Raw genomic sequence first — 17500 nt, forward strand, 5'->3', positions numbered from 1 at the left:
TTAACCTAACCTATGTCGTACCTTAACCTAACCTATGTCGTACCTTAACCTAACCTATGTCGTACCTTAACCTAACCTATGTCGTACCTTAACCTAACCTATGTCGTACCTTAACCTAACCTATGTCGTACCTTAACCTAACCTATGTCGTACCTTAACCTAACCTATGTCGTACCTTAACCTAACCTATGTCGTACCTTAACCTAACCTATGTCGTACCTTAACCTAACCTATGTCGTACCTTAACCTAACCTATGTCGTACCTTAACCTAACCTATGTCGTACCTTAACCTAACCTATGTCGTACCTTAACCTAACCTATGTCGTACCTTAACCTAACCTATGTCGTACCTTAACCTAACCTATGTCGTACCTTAACCTAACCTATGTCGTACCTTAACCTAACCTATGTCGTACCTTAACCTAACCTATGTCGTACCTTAACCTAACCTATGTCGTACCTTAACCTAACCTATGTCGTACCTTAACCTAACCTATGTCGTACCTTAACCTAACCTATGTCGTACCTTAACCTAACCTATGTCGTACCTTAACCTAACCTATGTCGTACCTTAACCTAACCTATGTCGTACCTTAACCTAACCTGTATTGCGCCTTAACCTAACCTGTATTGCGCCTTAACCTAACCTGTATTGCGCCTTAACGTAACCTGTATTGCGCCTTAACGTAACCTGTATTGCGCCTTAACGTAACCTGTATTGCGCCTTAACGTAACCTGTATTGCGCCTTAACGTAACCTGTATTGCGCCTTAACGTAACCTGTATTGCGCCTTAACGTAACCTGTATTGCGCCTTAACGTAACCTGTATTGCGCCTTAACGTAACCTGTATTGCGCCTTAACGTAACCTGTATTGCGCCTTAACGTAACCTGTATTGCGCCTTAACGTAACCTGTATTGCGCCTTAACGTAACCTGTATTGCGCCTTAACGTAACCTGTATTGCGCCTTAACGTAACCTGTATTGCGCCTTAACGTAACCTGTATTGCGCCTTAACGTAACCTGTATTGCGCCTTAACGTAACCTGTATTGCGCCTTAACGTAACCTGTATTGCGCCTTAACGTAACCTGTATTGCGCCTTAACGTAACCTGCATTGCGCCTTAACGTAACCTGCATTGCGCCTTAACGTAACCTGTATTGCGCCTTAACGTAACCTGTATTGCGCCTTAACGTAACCTGTATTGCGCCTTAACGTAACCTGTATTGCGCCTTAACGTAACCTGTATTGCGCCTTAACGTAACCTGTATTGCGCCTTAACGTAACCTGTATTGCGCCTTAACGTAACCGATATTGCGCCTTAACGTAACCTATATTGCGCCGTAACGTAACCTATATTGCGCCGTAACGTAACCCACATTGCCCCTTAACGTAACCCACATTGCCCCTTAACGTAACCCACATTGCCCCTTAACGTAACCCAACACACGTTGGGCCTTAACCCAACACACGTTGGGCCTTAACCCAACACACGTTGGGCCTTAACCCAACACACGTTGGGCCTTAACCCAACACACGTTGGGCCTTAACCCAACACACGTTGGGCCTTAACCCAACACACGTTGGGCCTTAACCCAACACACGTTGGGCCTTAACCCAACACACGTTGGGCCTTAACCCAACACACGTTGGGCCTTAACCCAACACACGTTGGGCCTTAACCCAACACACGTTGGGCCTTAACCCAACACACGTTGGGCCTTAACCCAACACACGTTGGGCCTTAACCTGCTCTGTAATTGTCATACGACGCGTTAAATTAGTGTAGTGTTGCCTAACTGCAACCCCCGCAATATAGTTTGCTACTCGCACTGCCCGGTCCCCAGTGTATCGCTTCATGTTAAACACCTTGCAGCTATACACTGTAATGTGGATGGCAGCAGGACGTACATGCTCAATGCCCTTTGCAGTTGTTCATTGGCATTTGCAGTTGTTCATTGGCATTCGCATGTGCGAAGCACTTAGCCTACGCTGTGGTACGGCCTGTGTCAACTGTCCGCTGATGTTGTACGTCCAAATCACACACTGTACTGCACATTGGTCCTCATGTACTGAATGATACATCGTGGTACATGTGACCGTACAACGACTGCGCCAACAACGGCGAACCATGCGGTCCAAATGTTGTGCACTCAGCTACGTGTCGTCTCCCTATAAGAGCTGGATTGCAGTGTGGTATGCCCTGGATGGCGATCAGCATGAGCCGTCTGTTGATGTAGTGGCGCGTGTTGTCAGACGTAGTCGTCTCTTCTCACACACCGTGATAGCATGGTGCACTGCGTTCCACATCTGCGACATGCGACAGAGGCCGGTTGACAGTCGTTCGCGCAATGGACATCGCATACGTACGGGGGCCACCTTCCACGTGTTCGCGAAGCGTGCACATGTTGTTGCGTGTATGTGGGCAGACATAGTGTGTCGTGACACCTGACACAGGCATGCAACAATCGTTGAATTTGCAAATGGCGATGGACGCCTACGTTTGCTGGTGACGTTATGCAAATGAACAACTGGTAAACCGTTGTGGTGCGGTTGTTCTCGCTAGAGGTGAATCAGTGATGGCGACGATCGGTTGAGCTACCAACCGGTTGTTCCAGCGATACCCACCATGCCCACGAACGTGAATGGCATCTGGGTGTGAAGCGATACGCGGCGGTGGCTGGGTGGGACCGTCCCCGGCCGGTGAGGGGGGGCCTCCCGGCGTGCTGGCCGCGCGGTGCGTGGGCGCACGCGCTACAGCCGGCTGGTGGGGGCGGCCAGTGGCAGGCGCGCCGGCCGACGGAGGCGGCAGGCGGCGCAGCTGCGCGCCGGCGCACCCTGCACGCGGCGCCGTGCGGCCAAAGTAGGTCCTCGCGGGCCCGGTGCGAAGCGCGGTGGACATCTGCAGTGTGCTGGTCCGATTGAGGACTGTGTGCGCTGAGGATGCGCCGCCGCCCGGCGCTCGGCGCCGCGACGCCGTCTGCTGCTCGGTCGCCTCTGCGGTTCTCGCAGGTGGTTTGTATCGCAGCTGTGCGGACGTGTTGGCGCGTGCGCTGTGCTGGGAGAGTTCGCTTCGGCACCCAAGTGGGGCTTTTGTCCTTCTGTGGCGCTGGCGTTGGAGCTGCCGGTCACCGTAGGTGGCGCGTGTTGTCTCCCGCCGGCAATGCCACGACAGCACGCTCCCGGGCCTCTGTCGGCAGCGGCAAGCTCAGTTGGGAGCACGGGTGGTCGCACCTAAAGCGTCTACTCGCCAAACTCCGGGCGATTGCGCCTCTCTCGAACCCGACCAAGTACTTAGGACGGCGCTGCGCGCCGCCGGGACCTGAGAGGGTTTCGAGGTGTATTGTGCAGGGGAGCTCAGCCTCCTCCTGTTTGCAGAATAATTGAGCGGACGCTTGCGTGTTCGCGCGGGCCCCCGGGACACACTCCCGGGCGGCCGGCTGCTGAGCTCTAGTTGACGCAGCTCCCTGGTTGATCCTGCCAGTAGTCATATGCTTGTCTCAAAGATTAAGCCATGCATGTCTCAGTACAAGCCGCATTAAGGTGAAACCGCGAATGGCTCATTAAATCAGTTATGGTTCCTTAGATCGTACCCACGTTACTTGGATAACTGTGGTAATTCTAGAGCTAATACATGCAAACAGAGTCCCGACCAGAGATGGAAGGGACGCTTTTATTAGATCAAAACCAATCGGTCGGCTCGTCCGGTCCGTTTGCCTTGGTGACTCTGAATAACTTTGGGCTGATCGCACGGTCCTCGTACCGGCGACGCATCTTTCAAATGTCTGCCTTATCAACTGTCGATGGTAGGTTCTGCGCCTACCATGGTTGTAACGGGTAACGGGGAATCAGGGTTCGATTCCGGAGAGGGAGCCTGAGAAACGGCTACCACATCCAAGGAAGGCAGCAGGCGCGCAAATTACCCACTCCCGGCACGGGGAGGTAGTGACGAAAAATAACGATACGGGACTCATCCGAGGCCCCGTAATCGGAATGAGTACACTTTAAATCCTTTAACGAGTATCTATTGGAGGGCAAGTCTGGTGCCAGCAGCCGCGGTAATTCCAGCTCCAATAGCGTATATTAAAGTTGTTGCGGTTAAAAAGCTCGTAGTTGGATTTGTGTCCCACGCTGTTGGTTCACCGCCCGTCGGTGTTTAACTGGCATGTATCGTGGGACGTCCTGCCGGTGGGGCGAGCCGAAGGCGTGCGACGCGCCTCGTGCGTGCTCGTGCGTCCCGAGGCGGACCCCGTTGCAATCCTACCAGGGTGCTCTTGAGTGAGTGTCTCGGTGGGCCGGCACGTTTACTTTGAACAAATTAGAGTGCTTAAAGCAGGCAAGCCCGCCTGAATACTGTGTGCATGGAATAATGGAATAGGACCTCGGTTCTATTTTGTTGGTTTTCGGAACCCGAGGTAATGATTAATAGGGACAGGCGGGGGCATTCGTATTGCGACGTTAGAGGTGAAATTCTTGGATCGTCGCAAGACGAACAGAAGCGAAAGCATTTGCCAAGTATGTTTTCATTAATCAAGAACGAAAGTTAGAGGTTCGAAGGCGATCAGATACCGCCCTAGTTCTAACCATAAACGATGCCAGCCAGCGATCCGCCGCAGTTCCTCCGATGACTCGGCGGGCAGCCTCCGGGAAACCAAAGCTTTTGGGTTCCGGGGGAAGTATGGTTGCAAAGCTGAAACTTAAAGGAATTGACGGAAGGGCACCACCAGGAGTGGAGCCTGCGGCTTAATTTGACTCAACACGGGAAACCTCACCAGGCCCGGACACCGGAAGGATTGACAGATTGATAGCTCTTTCTTGATTCGGTGGGTGGTGGTGCATGGCCGTTCTTAGTTGGTGGAGCGATTTGTCTGGTTAATTCCGATAACGAACGAGACTCTAGCCTGCTAACTAGTCGCGTGACATCCTTCGTGCTGTCAGCGATTACTTTTCTTCTTAGAGGGACAGGCGGCTTCTAGCCGCACGAGATTGAGCAATAACAGGTCTGTGATGCCCTTAGATGTTCTGGGCCGCACGCGCGCTACACTGAAGGAATCAGCGTGTCTTCCTAGGCCGAAAGGTCGGGGTAACCCGCTGAACCTCCTTCGTGCTAGGGATTGGGGCTTGCAATTGTTCCCCATGAACGAGGAATTCCCAGTAAGCGCGAGTCATAAGCTCGCGTTGATTACGTCCCTGCCCTTTGTACACACCGCCCGTCGCTACTACCGATTGAATGATTTAGTGAGGTCTTCGGACTGGTACGCGGCATTGACTCTGTCGTTGCCGATGCTACCGGAAAGATGACCAAACTTGATCATTTAGAGGAAGTAAAAGTCGTAACAAGGTTTCCGTAGGTGAACCTGCGGAAGGATCATTACCGACTAGACTGCATGTCGTTCGATGTGCGTGTCGTGTCGCGCAACACGCTACCTGTACGGCTCGCAGTAGCCGTGCGCCGCGTGCGGAACCACGCGTGCTTCTCAAAACTAACGCCAATGTTGTGTGGTACGAGCGCTGAAGCGCTGGAGCGGCTGGCCTGCGGCACCTGGCGCCTGGCGCCGGTTTTGAATGACTTTCGCCCGACTGCCTGTCCGCTCCGGTGTGGAGCCGTACGACGCCCATCGGCCGTGAGGCCGTTGGACACAGAACGCTTGAACAGGGGCCGCCACACGCCTACGTCCCGCCTATGCAACTGTCTTGAAAGAGACAGTGGAAACTAAGAAAAGATCACCCAGGACGGTGGATCACTCGGCTCGTGGGTCGATGAAGAACGCAGCAAATTGCGCGTCGACATGTGAACTGCAGGACACATGAACATCGACGTTTCGAACGCACATTGCGGTCCATGGATTCCGTTCCCGGGCCACGTCTGGCTGAGGGTCGGCTACGTATACTGAAGCGCGCGGCGTTTGCCCCGCTTCGCAGACCTGGGAGCGTCGCGGCCGCCTGTGGGGCCGGCCGCGCCTCCTGAAACGTGCGATGCGCGCCCGTCGCCTGGCGGTTCGCATACCGGTACTTACTCGGTAGCGTGCACAGCCGGCTGGCGGTGTGGCGTGCGACACCTCGTACAACGACCTCAGAGCAGGCGAGACTACCCGCTGAATTTAAGCATATTACTAAGCGGAGGAAAAGAAACTAACAAGGATTCCCCCAGTAGCGGCGAGCGAACAGGGAAGAGTCCAGCACCGAACCCCGCAGGCTGCCGCCTGTCGTGGCATGTGGTGTTTGGGAGGGTCCACTACCCCGACGCCTCGCGCCGAGCCCAAGTCCAACTTGAATGAGGCCACGGCCCGTAGAGGGTGCCAGGCCCGTAGCGGCCGGTGCGAGCGTCGGCGGGACCTCTCCTTCGAGTCGGGTTGCTTGAGAGTGCAGCTCCAAGTGGGTGGTAAACTCCATCTGAGACTAAATATGACCACGAGACCGATAGCGAACAAGTACCGTGAGGGAAAGTTGAAAAGAACTTTGAAGAGAGAGTTCAAAAGTACGTGAAACCGTTCTGGGGTAAACGTGAGAAGTCCGAAAGGTCGAACGGGTGAGATTCACGCCCATCCGGCCACAGGCCTCCGCCCTCGGCAGATGGGGCCGGCCGCCCGCGCGGAGCAATCCGCGGCGGGGTCGTGTCCGGTTGCCTTTCCACTCGCCGCGGGGTGGGGCCGTTCCGGTGTGCGGTGGGCCGCACTTCTCCCCTAGTAGGACGTCGCGACCCGCTGGGTGCCGGCCTACGGCCCGGGTGCGCAGCCTGTCCTTCCGCGGGCCTCGGTTCGCGTCTGTTGGGCAGAGCCCCGGTGTCCTGGCTGGCTGCCCGGCGGTATATCTGGAGGAGTCGATTCGCCCCTTTGGGCGCTCGGGCTCCCGGCAAGCGCGCGCGGTTCTTCCCGGATGACGGACCTACCTGGCCCGGCCCCGGACCCGCGCCGCTGTTGGCTCGGGATGCTCTCGGGCGGAATAATCGCTCCCGTCAGCGGCGCTTCAGCTTTGGACAATTTCACGACCCGTCTTGAAACACGGACCAAGGAGTCTAACATGTGCGCGAGTCATTGGGCTGTACGAAACCTAAAGGCGTAATGAAAGTGAAGGTCTCGCCTTGCGCGGGCCGAGGGAGGATGGGGCTTCCCCGCCCTTCACGGGGCGGCGGCCTCCGCACTCCCGGGGCGTCTCGTCCTCATTGCGAGGTGAGGCGCACCTAGAGCGTACACGTTGGGACCCGAAAGATGGTGAACTATGCCTGGCCAGGACGAAGTCAGGGGAAACCCTGATGGAGGTCCGTAGCGATTCTGACGTGCAAATCGATCGTCGGAGCTGGGTATAGGGGCGAAAGACTAATCGAACCATCTAGTAGCTGGTTCCCTCCGAAGTTTCCCTCAGGATAGCTGGTGCTCGTACGAGTCTCATCCGGTAAAGCGAATGATTAGAGGCCTTGGGGCCGAAACGACCTCAACCTATTCTCAAACTTTAAATGGGTGAGATCTCCGGCTTGCTTGATATGCTGAAGCCGCGAGCAAACGACTCGGATCGGAGTGCCAAGTGGGCCACTTTTGGTAAGCAGAACTGGCGCTGTGGGATGAACCAAACGCCGAGTTAAGGCGCCCGAATCGACGCTCATGGGAAACCATGAAAGGCGTTGGTTGCTTAAGACAGCAGGACGGTGGCCATGGAAGTCGGAATCCGCTAAGGAGTGTGTAACAACTCACCTGCCGAAGCAACTAGCCCTGAAAATGGATGGCGCTGAAGCGTCGTGCCTATACTCGGCCGTCAGTCTGGCAGTCATGGCCGGTCCTTGCGGCCGGCCGCGAAGCCCTGACGAGTAGGAGGGTCGCGGCGGTGGGCGCAGAAGGGTCTGGGCGTGAGCCTGCCTGGAGCCGCCGTCGGTGCAGATCTTGGTGGTAGTAGCAAATACTCCAGCGAGGCCCTGGAGGGCTGACGCGGAGAAGGGTTTCGTGTGAACAGCCGTTGCACACGAGTCAGTCGATCCTAAGCCCTAGGAGAAATCCGATGTTGATGGGGGCCGTCATAGCATGATGCACTTTGTGCTGGCCCCCGTTGGGCGAAAGGGAATCCGGTTCCTATTCCGGAACCCGGCAGCGGAACCGATACAAGTCGGGCCCCTCTTTTAGAGATGCTCGTCGGGGTAACCCAAAAGGACCCGGAGACGCCGTCGGGAGATCGGGGAAGAGTTTTCTTTTCTGCATGAGCGTTCGAGTTCCCTGGAATCCTCTAGCAGGGAGATAGGGTTTGGAACGCGAAGAGCACCGCAGTTGCGGCGGTGTCCCGATCTTCCCCTCGGACCTTGAAAATCCGGGAGAGGGCCACGTGGAGGTGTCGCGCCGGTTCGTACCCATATCCGCAGCAGGTCTCCAAGGTGAAGAGCCTCTAGTCGATAGAATAATGTAGGTAAGGGAAGTCGGCAAATTGGATCCGTAACTTCGGGATAAGGATTGGCTCTGAGGATCGGGGCGTGTCGGGCTTGGTCGGGAAGTGGGTCAGCGCTAACGTGCCGGGCCTGGGCGAGGTGAGTGCCGTAGGGGTGCCGGTAAGTGCGGGCGTTTAGCGCGGGCGTGGTCTGCTCTCGCCGTTGGTTGGCCTCGTGCTGGCCGGCGGTGCAGGATGCGCGCGCCTGCGCGGCGTTCGCGCCCCGGTGCTTCAACCTGCGTGCAGGATCCGAGCTCGGTCCCGTGCCTTGGCCTCCCACGGATCTTCCTTGCTGCGAGGCCGCGTCCGCCTTAGCGTGCTCCTCCGGGGGCGCGCGGGTGCGCGGATTCTCTTCGGCCGCCATTCAACGATCAACTCAGAACTGGCACGGACTGGGGGAATCCGACTGTCTAATTAAAACAAAGCATTGCGATGGCCCTAGCGGGTGTTGACGCAATGTGATTTCTGCCCAGTGCTCTGAATGTCAACGTGAAGAAATTCAAGCAAGCGCGGGTAAACGGCGGGAGTAACTATGACTCTCTTAAGGTAGCCAAATGCCTCGTCATCTAATTAGTGACGCGCATGAATGGATTAACGAGATTCCCGCTGTCCCTATCTACTGCAAAAATTAGACACTCTCCTGGATCAGCTAGAAGGGAAACCGGTCATAGTAGGACTGGACTCGAACGCAAACTCACCAGTCTGGTATAGTTCCATGACAGATGAAGCGGGCAGAATGCTTGAAGACTTCATCGCACAAAGAGGACTAATAGTGATGAACGAAATGTCAGACCTCACAACATACTGTGGCCCAAATGGACAAAGCAACATCGATGTGACAATCTGTACTCCCCCAGCAGCCAGAGCTCTGTGCAACTGGATGATTCATGAGGAATGGACATCAAGTGACCACAGGGCTATAACATACAATATCAAAGCACCCCAAAGGAGGAGAGAGACAGAGAAATTGGCGACATATAACACAAACTTTGCAAAGTGGCCCATCTTTGACAAACAGCTTGTCAAGTCCACAGAGAACTGGCCACAGGGGACAAACGGTGTAAATGGAATGGCTACCAGACTGCAGGAAGCTATCTATGAATCCTGCAGCAGATCCATGAGAAAGCGAACTCGTGTGCAGAACCCAGTTCCATGGTGGAGTGCAACTCTTGCTGACTTGAGGCGACAGGCCCAGATGAAATTGATGACAAAATAATAAAGAGGGTCTGGCACACGAGTCCCCATCTCCTGGTGGACCTATATAACAGCTGTCTGCAGGAAAGAAAGGTCCCAGATGAGTGGAAAAAGGGTAATGTGTGCATTCTGCTCAAATCAGAAGAAAAGCCCAGGGATGAGCCAAAGTCATACCGCCCAATATGCCTGCTCCCTATCATAGCGAAGGTCTTAGAACGCCTAGTCGTAAATCGCCTTGACAAGTTGTATGACGAATCAGGGCTCAAGGCCCCAAACCAGTTTGGGTTCCGTAAAGGTGCCTCAACTGAAATGGCCATTAGGCAGCTCCTTAGCAACGTTCAATGTGATGAAAAGTATGTAGTGGTTATCTTTGTAGACATAGCAGGCGCCTTCGACAACCTCTGGTGGCCTAGTGTCATGAGACGCCTAAGAAAAATCCAGTGCCCACGTAACCTCTATGATCTGATGGTGGACTATTTTAAGAACAGGACAGTTGTAGTTAATAACAGGGCCGGATGTGTAGAGAAAACAGTCACCAAGGGATGCCCACAAGGCTCCATTTGTGGCCCATTCCTATGGAACCTTGTCTTCGACGAGATAGTAAACGAGAAGGAGGGTGATCAATGGACAAAAGTGGCATACGCTGATGACCTAGCCATTATCGTTAGGGGACAGAGCCGTAAACAAGTAGAAGACCGAGCAATGCGAGCCCTAAAGGAGGTAAGCGAATGGACCAAAAAGAACAAGCTAGGGATATCCAAACACAAAACAGTAGCCATGACCATCAAAGGCAGTTTTGACAGGAATAGACCGCCAATAATCCCATTCGAGGGGGGTAACATAAAATTCGTCTCAGAGGCCACATACCTGGGGGTAACCCTTGATGAAAGACTCCTTTTCACACCACATGTGAAAAACATCCAGAGAAAGCTAGGTGCCATCTCAGGCTTGCTATTGAGGGTTACTAGAACAGAGTGGGGCCTGCAGAAGAAGTCCCTAAAACTGATGTACCAGGGCTTATGCCTCTCTGTCTGTAGATACGGTGCAGCAGCATGGGCACATCGCACAAAGCACAGGTATGTAAAAAGGATACTGGACGCAATACAAAGGCCATTTCTATTGCAGATGACCAAAGCTTGCAGGACTGTGTCAACTGATGCCCTACAGGTGTTAACGGGAAGCTTGCCACTGGACCTAGAGGTAGTGAAGGCAGCCTTGCTATACTACGCAAGACATGAGGTGGTTGGCCTGGTTGCCGGGTTCCAAGCTCCAAGAAATATTGCTGGGCAAAATCCTAGATGTAGTACTAAAAAAAGAATAGAGTTTATGTTGCAGGAGGAGTGGCAGAACAGATGGAACCAGGGACTGACTGGAAGGGAAACATACAACTGGGTACCAGATGTGGGAATGTGGCAGAAAGGCTGGCGGAGGGCTATAATCCCACCATACTCCCTAACCTGCCTACTGACAGACCATGGGCTGAAAAAGAAGATCTGCGACCTGGGTATAGAGGAAAGCACCAGATGTACATGTGGTGAAGAAGAAGACACAAACCACATACTTTACACCTGCACACAATATGCAGAGCCCAGAGGTAAGCTCATTGAGGCAGTGGGTCCTGAATCCTTCAGGAGTAAACAAACACTGCTCCAAACTAAAGAGAGCTACTCAGCAATCAAATTATTTGCTGAGGAAGCTTTTGACATCAGAGAAGTTACCATGATCCTCAGTGACCTGGCTTAAAATATCTAGGTTCTCTGGATATTCAGAAAAGCGACCAAAGACATCATGGGAACGTTACAGGTAAAGCACAGAAGGACACCCATGATTCCGAAACAGCCCTGATATCTTGCGCACTTGGAGGAGACATGGCTGAGTGTGGAGGGGTGACGAGCTTCCTCTCAGAACCACCGATGATGCCTCTACATGTATCCTGGGACACCAGTGGCGAGAAGGGTATGTCGGAGGGGAAAAGGAACAAATATATTGACAGAGACTGGCTGAGATCCTGGGAAACTCTCGATCGACAGCATGTGGGCGTGGCCAGCCTGGTGACTACAGGTTGTCCCCCTGAGCACCTCCTTATTACGAACATGCTGTAAGTGGATGCTATACTGCTGATGAATAGGGTCGCCATCAGCAGTGGCGGCGCTGCCTCCACGTGGTTCCCCGTGGGCACCCAAATAGGGTGGCTAAAGGCGCTCTTCAAATGGAAGGTCCATTCCCCCAGAAAGGGGGTAGTTTTTCCAAGCTGGTTTCCTTCGTTGTGGTGGAGTTGGGTAGTGGATACATGGGTTGGATTTGAAGGGAGTATGAGCGAAGGCTCGGGGATCCCTGACGAGAATCCACCTCTGGCAAGGGGAAACCCGACCCAGAAAAGCCATGTACAATACTGTCCCTATCTACTCCCTGGGAAAGCGGTCTGCGTGGCGCCACCCGGGGGAGGTGTGTTGCCTCCCGATAACTGGGTTAAAACCGCCAGGAGACCCTCTGATTCCCTGAAAGTATTGTCTTCAGCAGGGCTCAGAGGAACCTGAGTGGGGCGGGGACCGTAATGTCCTATCCCGTGGCCTTGACGTGGCCCTGGGGCTCAGTACCCCCACAAGATGGGGTGAAGCTAACACGGGAAGGGCCGTCCATGCATGACGTTAAAAGGCTAGCCCTTAACTGGGTGCAACCCACACTGGTCCGCACTGGCCCACCGTGAATTATCAAAAGCGGTGGGTGAGACATGGTCGGTCATGATCCCCCAGTACGTGTGGAGACCCTCCGGGGAACGTAACTCGGGTTTGAGTGCCGCACCGTCTCGTTGATGTAAAACTCCACATATAAGACCCGGACTGACTCCTTTAACACCTTCCGGGCTGCGTCGATAGGTGTGGGTTGTCGTGTGTCAAGGTAGGACGTAAAACTCCCGTCCTGGCAGGACGTTAAATGCCCCCAACCCAAGCGAAAGCAAAGGGTGCATGGCGCAGGGGAAGCTGCGTTACGGGAGACACAACACCTGTCTCCCCTGAGTTGAGCGCGGTGGTTGGGCGAGGGTATGAGGGTAAGTCTCACGACGATCCCGGAACCCTGCGGTCCTCCCGCCGCAGTTCCTCACGTCTTGGACGACGTTAAAAGTCCCCGGAGCGCCTACCGTGCATCTGCGCCCGGTTTCCGTCAGCCGTGCCTGCCTGGGAGGGATCGCGACCCGAGCCGCCGAGGGCCTTTCGCCGTGCCTTGAGGCACGTTCCGTCAAACCGTGAGGTGGTGACATCGAGCGGCTAGGTTAGATGGGCGCGATCTTCTGAAAGTCTGGGGGACCGGCCCGGCACCTGAGTAGGACCGGGTCCTAGGCCATCAGGTGGGAACCTGGCCTAGTAAGAGGTGAAGCGCGGGAGGTGAATCCGCCTTCCCGGAGTGCGGGGGGCACTCGGCGGGGAAGGGACGGGAGAAATCTCGGGAGACACGGCTGGCGAGGAGGACAAGGACGTTGGGAACGGCGCCCTTAACCTATGCAGCTAGATAAAATGCCCTTGGTCCCGGGGCAGGACTGGTGGACAAGCTGCTTTGCCCCCCCTCATGCCCGTGGAACCGGTCGGGGGTTATCAGACGGGTCTTCTTTTTCTCACTCTCTTAAAAATCATGGCTGACGACAAAGAGAGTGATGCTGGCGCTTCGGAGCATGATGCTCCTATTTTCGAGGATGACGTGGGCGATGATATGTCGGTCGTTGACCGACATTCACACTTCCTTCGACTATTCGATCGAAGTGTAAAACACGGCAAAATAAATGCCGAGCAAGTAAGAGTGCTCAAGGAGACGATTGCGCAATGGGCGTTAGCCCACGCGCGACTAGAAGGCAAGTACTCTGAAGTACAAGCCGAAAACGAGAGACTAAGAAAAGAACTACAAAAGCCTGTCAAGACATATGCAGCAGCTGCTGCAACTTCTACAGTGAGACAAAAAGTGCAGGAGGTAATAAAGCAGAACGTTGAGAAAGTTGTCCCGACCTTGTTTGTTAAACCAAAAAAGGGAGAGGATATAAAGAAAGCAAAAGAAAACTTTGAAAAAAGTATAAACCCAAAGAAAGATAAAATAAGAATAAATGCAGTAAGAACAACAAAAAATTTATTAATTGTAGAAGTAGCCTCCCCAGAAGATTCAGACAAACTAATAAATAATCCACAGTTAAAACAGCACTTCACTTGTGAGAAACCGCGAAAAAGGCGTCCACTAATGATGTTATATGATATACCGACATACATGACACAGGATGATATCATGGATTGCATTTACACACAAAATTTCGAAGAACAGATGAAACGAGAGGAATTCTTAGAAAAGTTTAAACTGAGATTTAAGACTGGTCCTCGTGATCGTACAACTGTACATCACGTTGCGGAAATAGCACCAGAGATGAGGAAAATTATAATTAAGACCAATAGACTGTACGTTGGGTACAGTGCAGTTTCCATAAAAGACTACACAGCGGTACCTAGATGTACCAAATGTCAAGATTACGGCCATGTGGCCAAGTACTGTGAAATTAAGAATTCAGTCTGTGCACATTGTGGCCATGACGGCCATGACAAGAAAAACTGTTCAAGACAGGCCTCCCCCCCCGGTCTGCATACCTTGCATGTACAGAAAGAGAACATGTCGCACACCTGGAAAGGAATGTGCGACATACAAACTACTATTGCAACGACAGATACAACGCACCGATTATGGAGAACCATAAGAAGGGTGCGAAAAAGAACCATAAATCTCCTAGCAAGAAAGCAAGGGACGCGGAGCGTTGGTGGAGGTTAATTTCCAACAGGTCAGAATCGGCCCGGGATGGGCCCCCTGTGCCACCTGAGGCATTGGGGGCTACTGGAGGTGCGAGCAGCGCGGGGCCAGCGACAGCTGAATCCTTGCCGGTCGAGGAAGAAGAGAGGACGGCGCCCTCGGCGAGTACAGAAGCAGACCAAACACGTAGTGTAGATATTTTGATAGATAATTTGGTGTCAGGTGGTGGTCCTTTGCAGATGCTAACCCTATCCCAGTCTGTAGATACACCTTGTAACAAAGTAGATAAACAAACATATAATGCATGTCCTCCCAGAGATGTATACAATATGTGTGAAGACGCAATAAAGTTATCACGACTAGAGGAGCCGTCTACTTTGATGGTTGCTCTGAGACAGCTTGTACGTGCTGGGCACCCAAACGGGAAGAAAATAACATTTCCAACTCTGGAGGACGTTGATTGCATACAGCTGGCATCTTTAAATCTGCCATGTGAACACAAAGAGTTACTGATTCTAGTTCACAGGGTCTTTCAAAGACGGGGCAGGGTTTTTGACATAGAAAAGCTTTATAGAGAGATGGTAATGATGTACGGGAGAATTGGTTTTGATCCCTACAAGAAGTGGCCTGAAGATCACTATTATACTAGACATCCGTAATGGCATCCGTCAAGGTTTATCAATTAAATGCTATGAGAAGTAATACCGTCACACAGGAACTTAGAAAAATGACTGAAGAAAACGAGGTAGATATAATACTAATACAGGAGCCTTACTCCGCCTCTGGCAAGGTCACTGGCTTTCCTGTGACGGCTCAGGTTATCTCAACAGGGGCAAATCCCATGTCTACCATAATAATTTTGAACAAATTAATTAAAACAACTGTTATAACACAATTTTGTACTTCTCATATCTCAGTAGTTCAAGTTAATCTAATGAACACGACTTGGTATTTAGTAAATGTTTATTGCCAATTTAGAGATAACATCGAACCCTATTTGCAACATCTCTCTCGTGTCCTGAGAGCGCTACAAGGAAATCTAGTAATAATAACTATGGACAGCAATGCCAAATCCTCGTTGTGGCATAGTCCTGTACAAGATGCTCGAGGTAGTGCACTCGAGGACCTGATAATGGAGCACCACCTCCAGGTGGAGAACCTACCTGGAAATCCACCCACATACAGAAGTAGAGCGGGTGCAGAATCACATATTGATGTAACATTATCCACGGAAAATGTAAGAGATAAGATCAGAAACTGGCATGTACACGATGGACACACAACAAGTGATCATAACTTGATAGAATTTGTAATTTCACTAGGAGTAGTACATGTTTCTGACGAATGGATAATGCAATTAGACTATGGGAAAGCCAATTGGGACCTGCTCGAGGCGGAGTTCCGTCCTCCAGAGTTGGTAAATAATGCTTTTGTCCTCGATGAAGCAGTTGAAGTTCTTGTAACCTCTATAAAGACGGCTGTTGCTGCCTCTGTGCCATTAAAGAAGAGGTACATCCGCAGAGCGACAGCTCCGTGGACTCCTGAGCTTACCAGGCTTCGGCAGGGTATGAGGAGAGCTCGTCGTCTCTATCAACGGGCCTTTACCCAGGACGCAAGACAGTATCACTTGGCAATTTACAGGAGGCAAAAAAGAAATTTTCAGGAATCCTTGATAAAGCACAGACAGAAAAGTTGGGAGGACTTTGTCCACTCGCATCTTGTTTTGGACCCCTGGGGGGTTCCATACAAGATTGTGAGGGAGAAGATCCACTCACCAATGCTCCTGTCAACAGTGAGGATAGCGGACACAGATATAATGACGACAAACTGGCAACAGACTGCTGAGGAATTACTCAGAGTTCTCTTGCCAGATGACGATCGAGGAAACGACACTGAAAGGCAAGCCATGCTGAGACAGGCAGCTGAGGAACCATACTATAATGAATTAAATGTCTACCCCTTCTCACAGGAGGAGGTAGTAAATGTAGTAAATTCCTTCGCCAGGCGGAAGGCTCCAGGACCAGACGCAATTCCTGCGGAGGTCCTGCAGCATCTGGTACGTAAGTTGGCTCCATGTCTCACAGTTATTTTCAACCACTGCTTAGAAACTCAACGCTTCCCAACGAAATGGAAAACTGCGGAGGTCGTCATTATTAAGAAAGATCCGAATAAAGATCCTACAGTCCCTAAGTCGTATAGACCGATCTGCCTGCTGGATGTCCTGGGAAAGACTCTGGAGAAGCTACTCGTGCATAGACTGTCAAGCCACAGAATACTGCGCGGCATGAGCGAGTTGCAGTACGGCTTTAGGAAGGGTAAATCGACATCAGATGCCATTAACAAAGTAGCCGACACGGCTCGCTCCTCCACCAGTCGGTATGTATTAGGAATCACGGTGGATATATCTGGTGCCTTCGATAGCCTGTGGTGGCCGGCGCTCTTCTCCCGTTTGCGGGAAATTGAGTGTCCGGTGTCACTATATGGCTGTCTGAGGGATTACTGTCAACATAGAGTTGCTAGGATCTCCGCTCCAGGTGCTGTAGTGTCCAAACCTATAACGAAGGGATGCCCACAGGGTTCAGTGTGTGGCCCCATTTTTTGGGACATAAACATGGACCCTTTGTTGCATGCATTACAAGAAAGCAATGCAGTACTTGGTGCGGTTGCCTATGCTGATGACCTCTTCATAATGGTGGAGGGTAACAGTCGTCTGGAAGTAGAAAATCGAGCTGCACTTGCATCAGAAATATTAATGCGGTGGTGCAGTGACTCTAAGTTACAGATTGCACCACATAAGTCATCATATATATTGCTAAAGGGAAAGCTTGCACGTGATCCCACAGTAAGAATAAACAACAGAATAGTCACAAGACAAAAAACCTTAAGATATCTAGGCGTATATATCGACGAGGCCTGGTCATATACTCCACATATAGGTCATGTTGCGATAAAGGCCACAAATATCTTCAACAAGTTGATAAGTATAGGCCAAAGACGATTCCATGTACCACCTGTGGCTACCAAAATGTATCATAACTCTATCCTCGCACCGATTGTGGGGTATGGGGCCAGTGTGTGGGCCCACAGGCTCGCTCTGGTGAGACCCGCACAGTCGGTAAGACGTA

The 17500-nt window shown here is 52.2% G+C and overlaps 2 non-coding genes and 1 pseudogene across 2 annotated transcripts; all 3 read left to right on the forward strand.

Moving 5' to 3' along the window:
• Window positions 1-3463: 3463 nt before the first annotated feature.
• LOC124576615 lies at window positions 3464-5373 on the forward strand. Its single transcript, XR_006972548.1, has one exon. It is a non-coding gene; the product is annotated as a small subunit ribosomal RNA (ribosomal RNA).
• A 351-nt stretch (window positions 5374-5724) lies between these two features.
• Window positions 5725-5879, forward strand: LOC124576636. The gene has a single exon (XR_006972567.1). It is a non-coding gene; the product is annotated as a 5.8S ribosomal RNA (ribosomal RNA).
• A 188-nt stretch (window positions 5880-6067) lies between these two features.
• Window positions 6068-9077, forward strand: LOC124576645 (annotated as a pseudogene).
• The last annotated feature ends 8423 nt before the right edge of the window (window positions 9078-17500 follow it).

The sequence above is a fragment of the Schistocerca americana genome, unplaced genomic scaffold, assembly GCF_021461395.2.
Source record: "Schistocerca americana isolate TAMUIC-IGC-003095 unplaced genomic scaffold, iqSchAmer2.1 HiC_scaffold_254, whole genome shotgun sequence".
Taxonomy (NCBI): domain Eukaryota; kingdom Metazoa; phylum Arthropoda; class Insecta; order Orthoptera; family Acrididae; genus Schistocerca; species Schistocerca americana.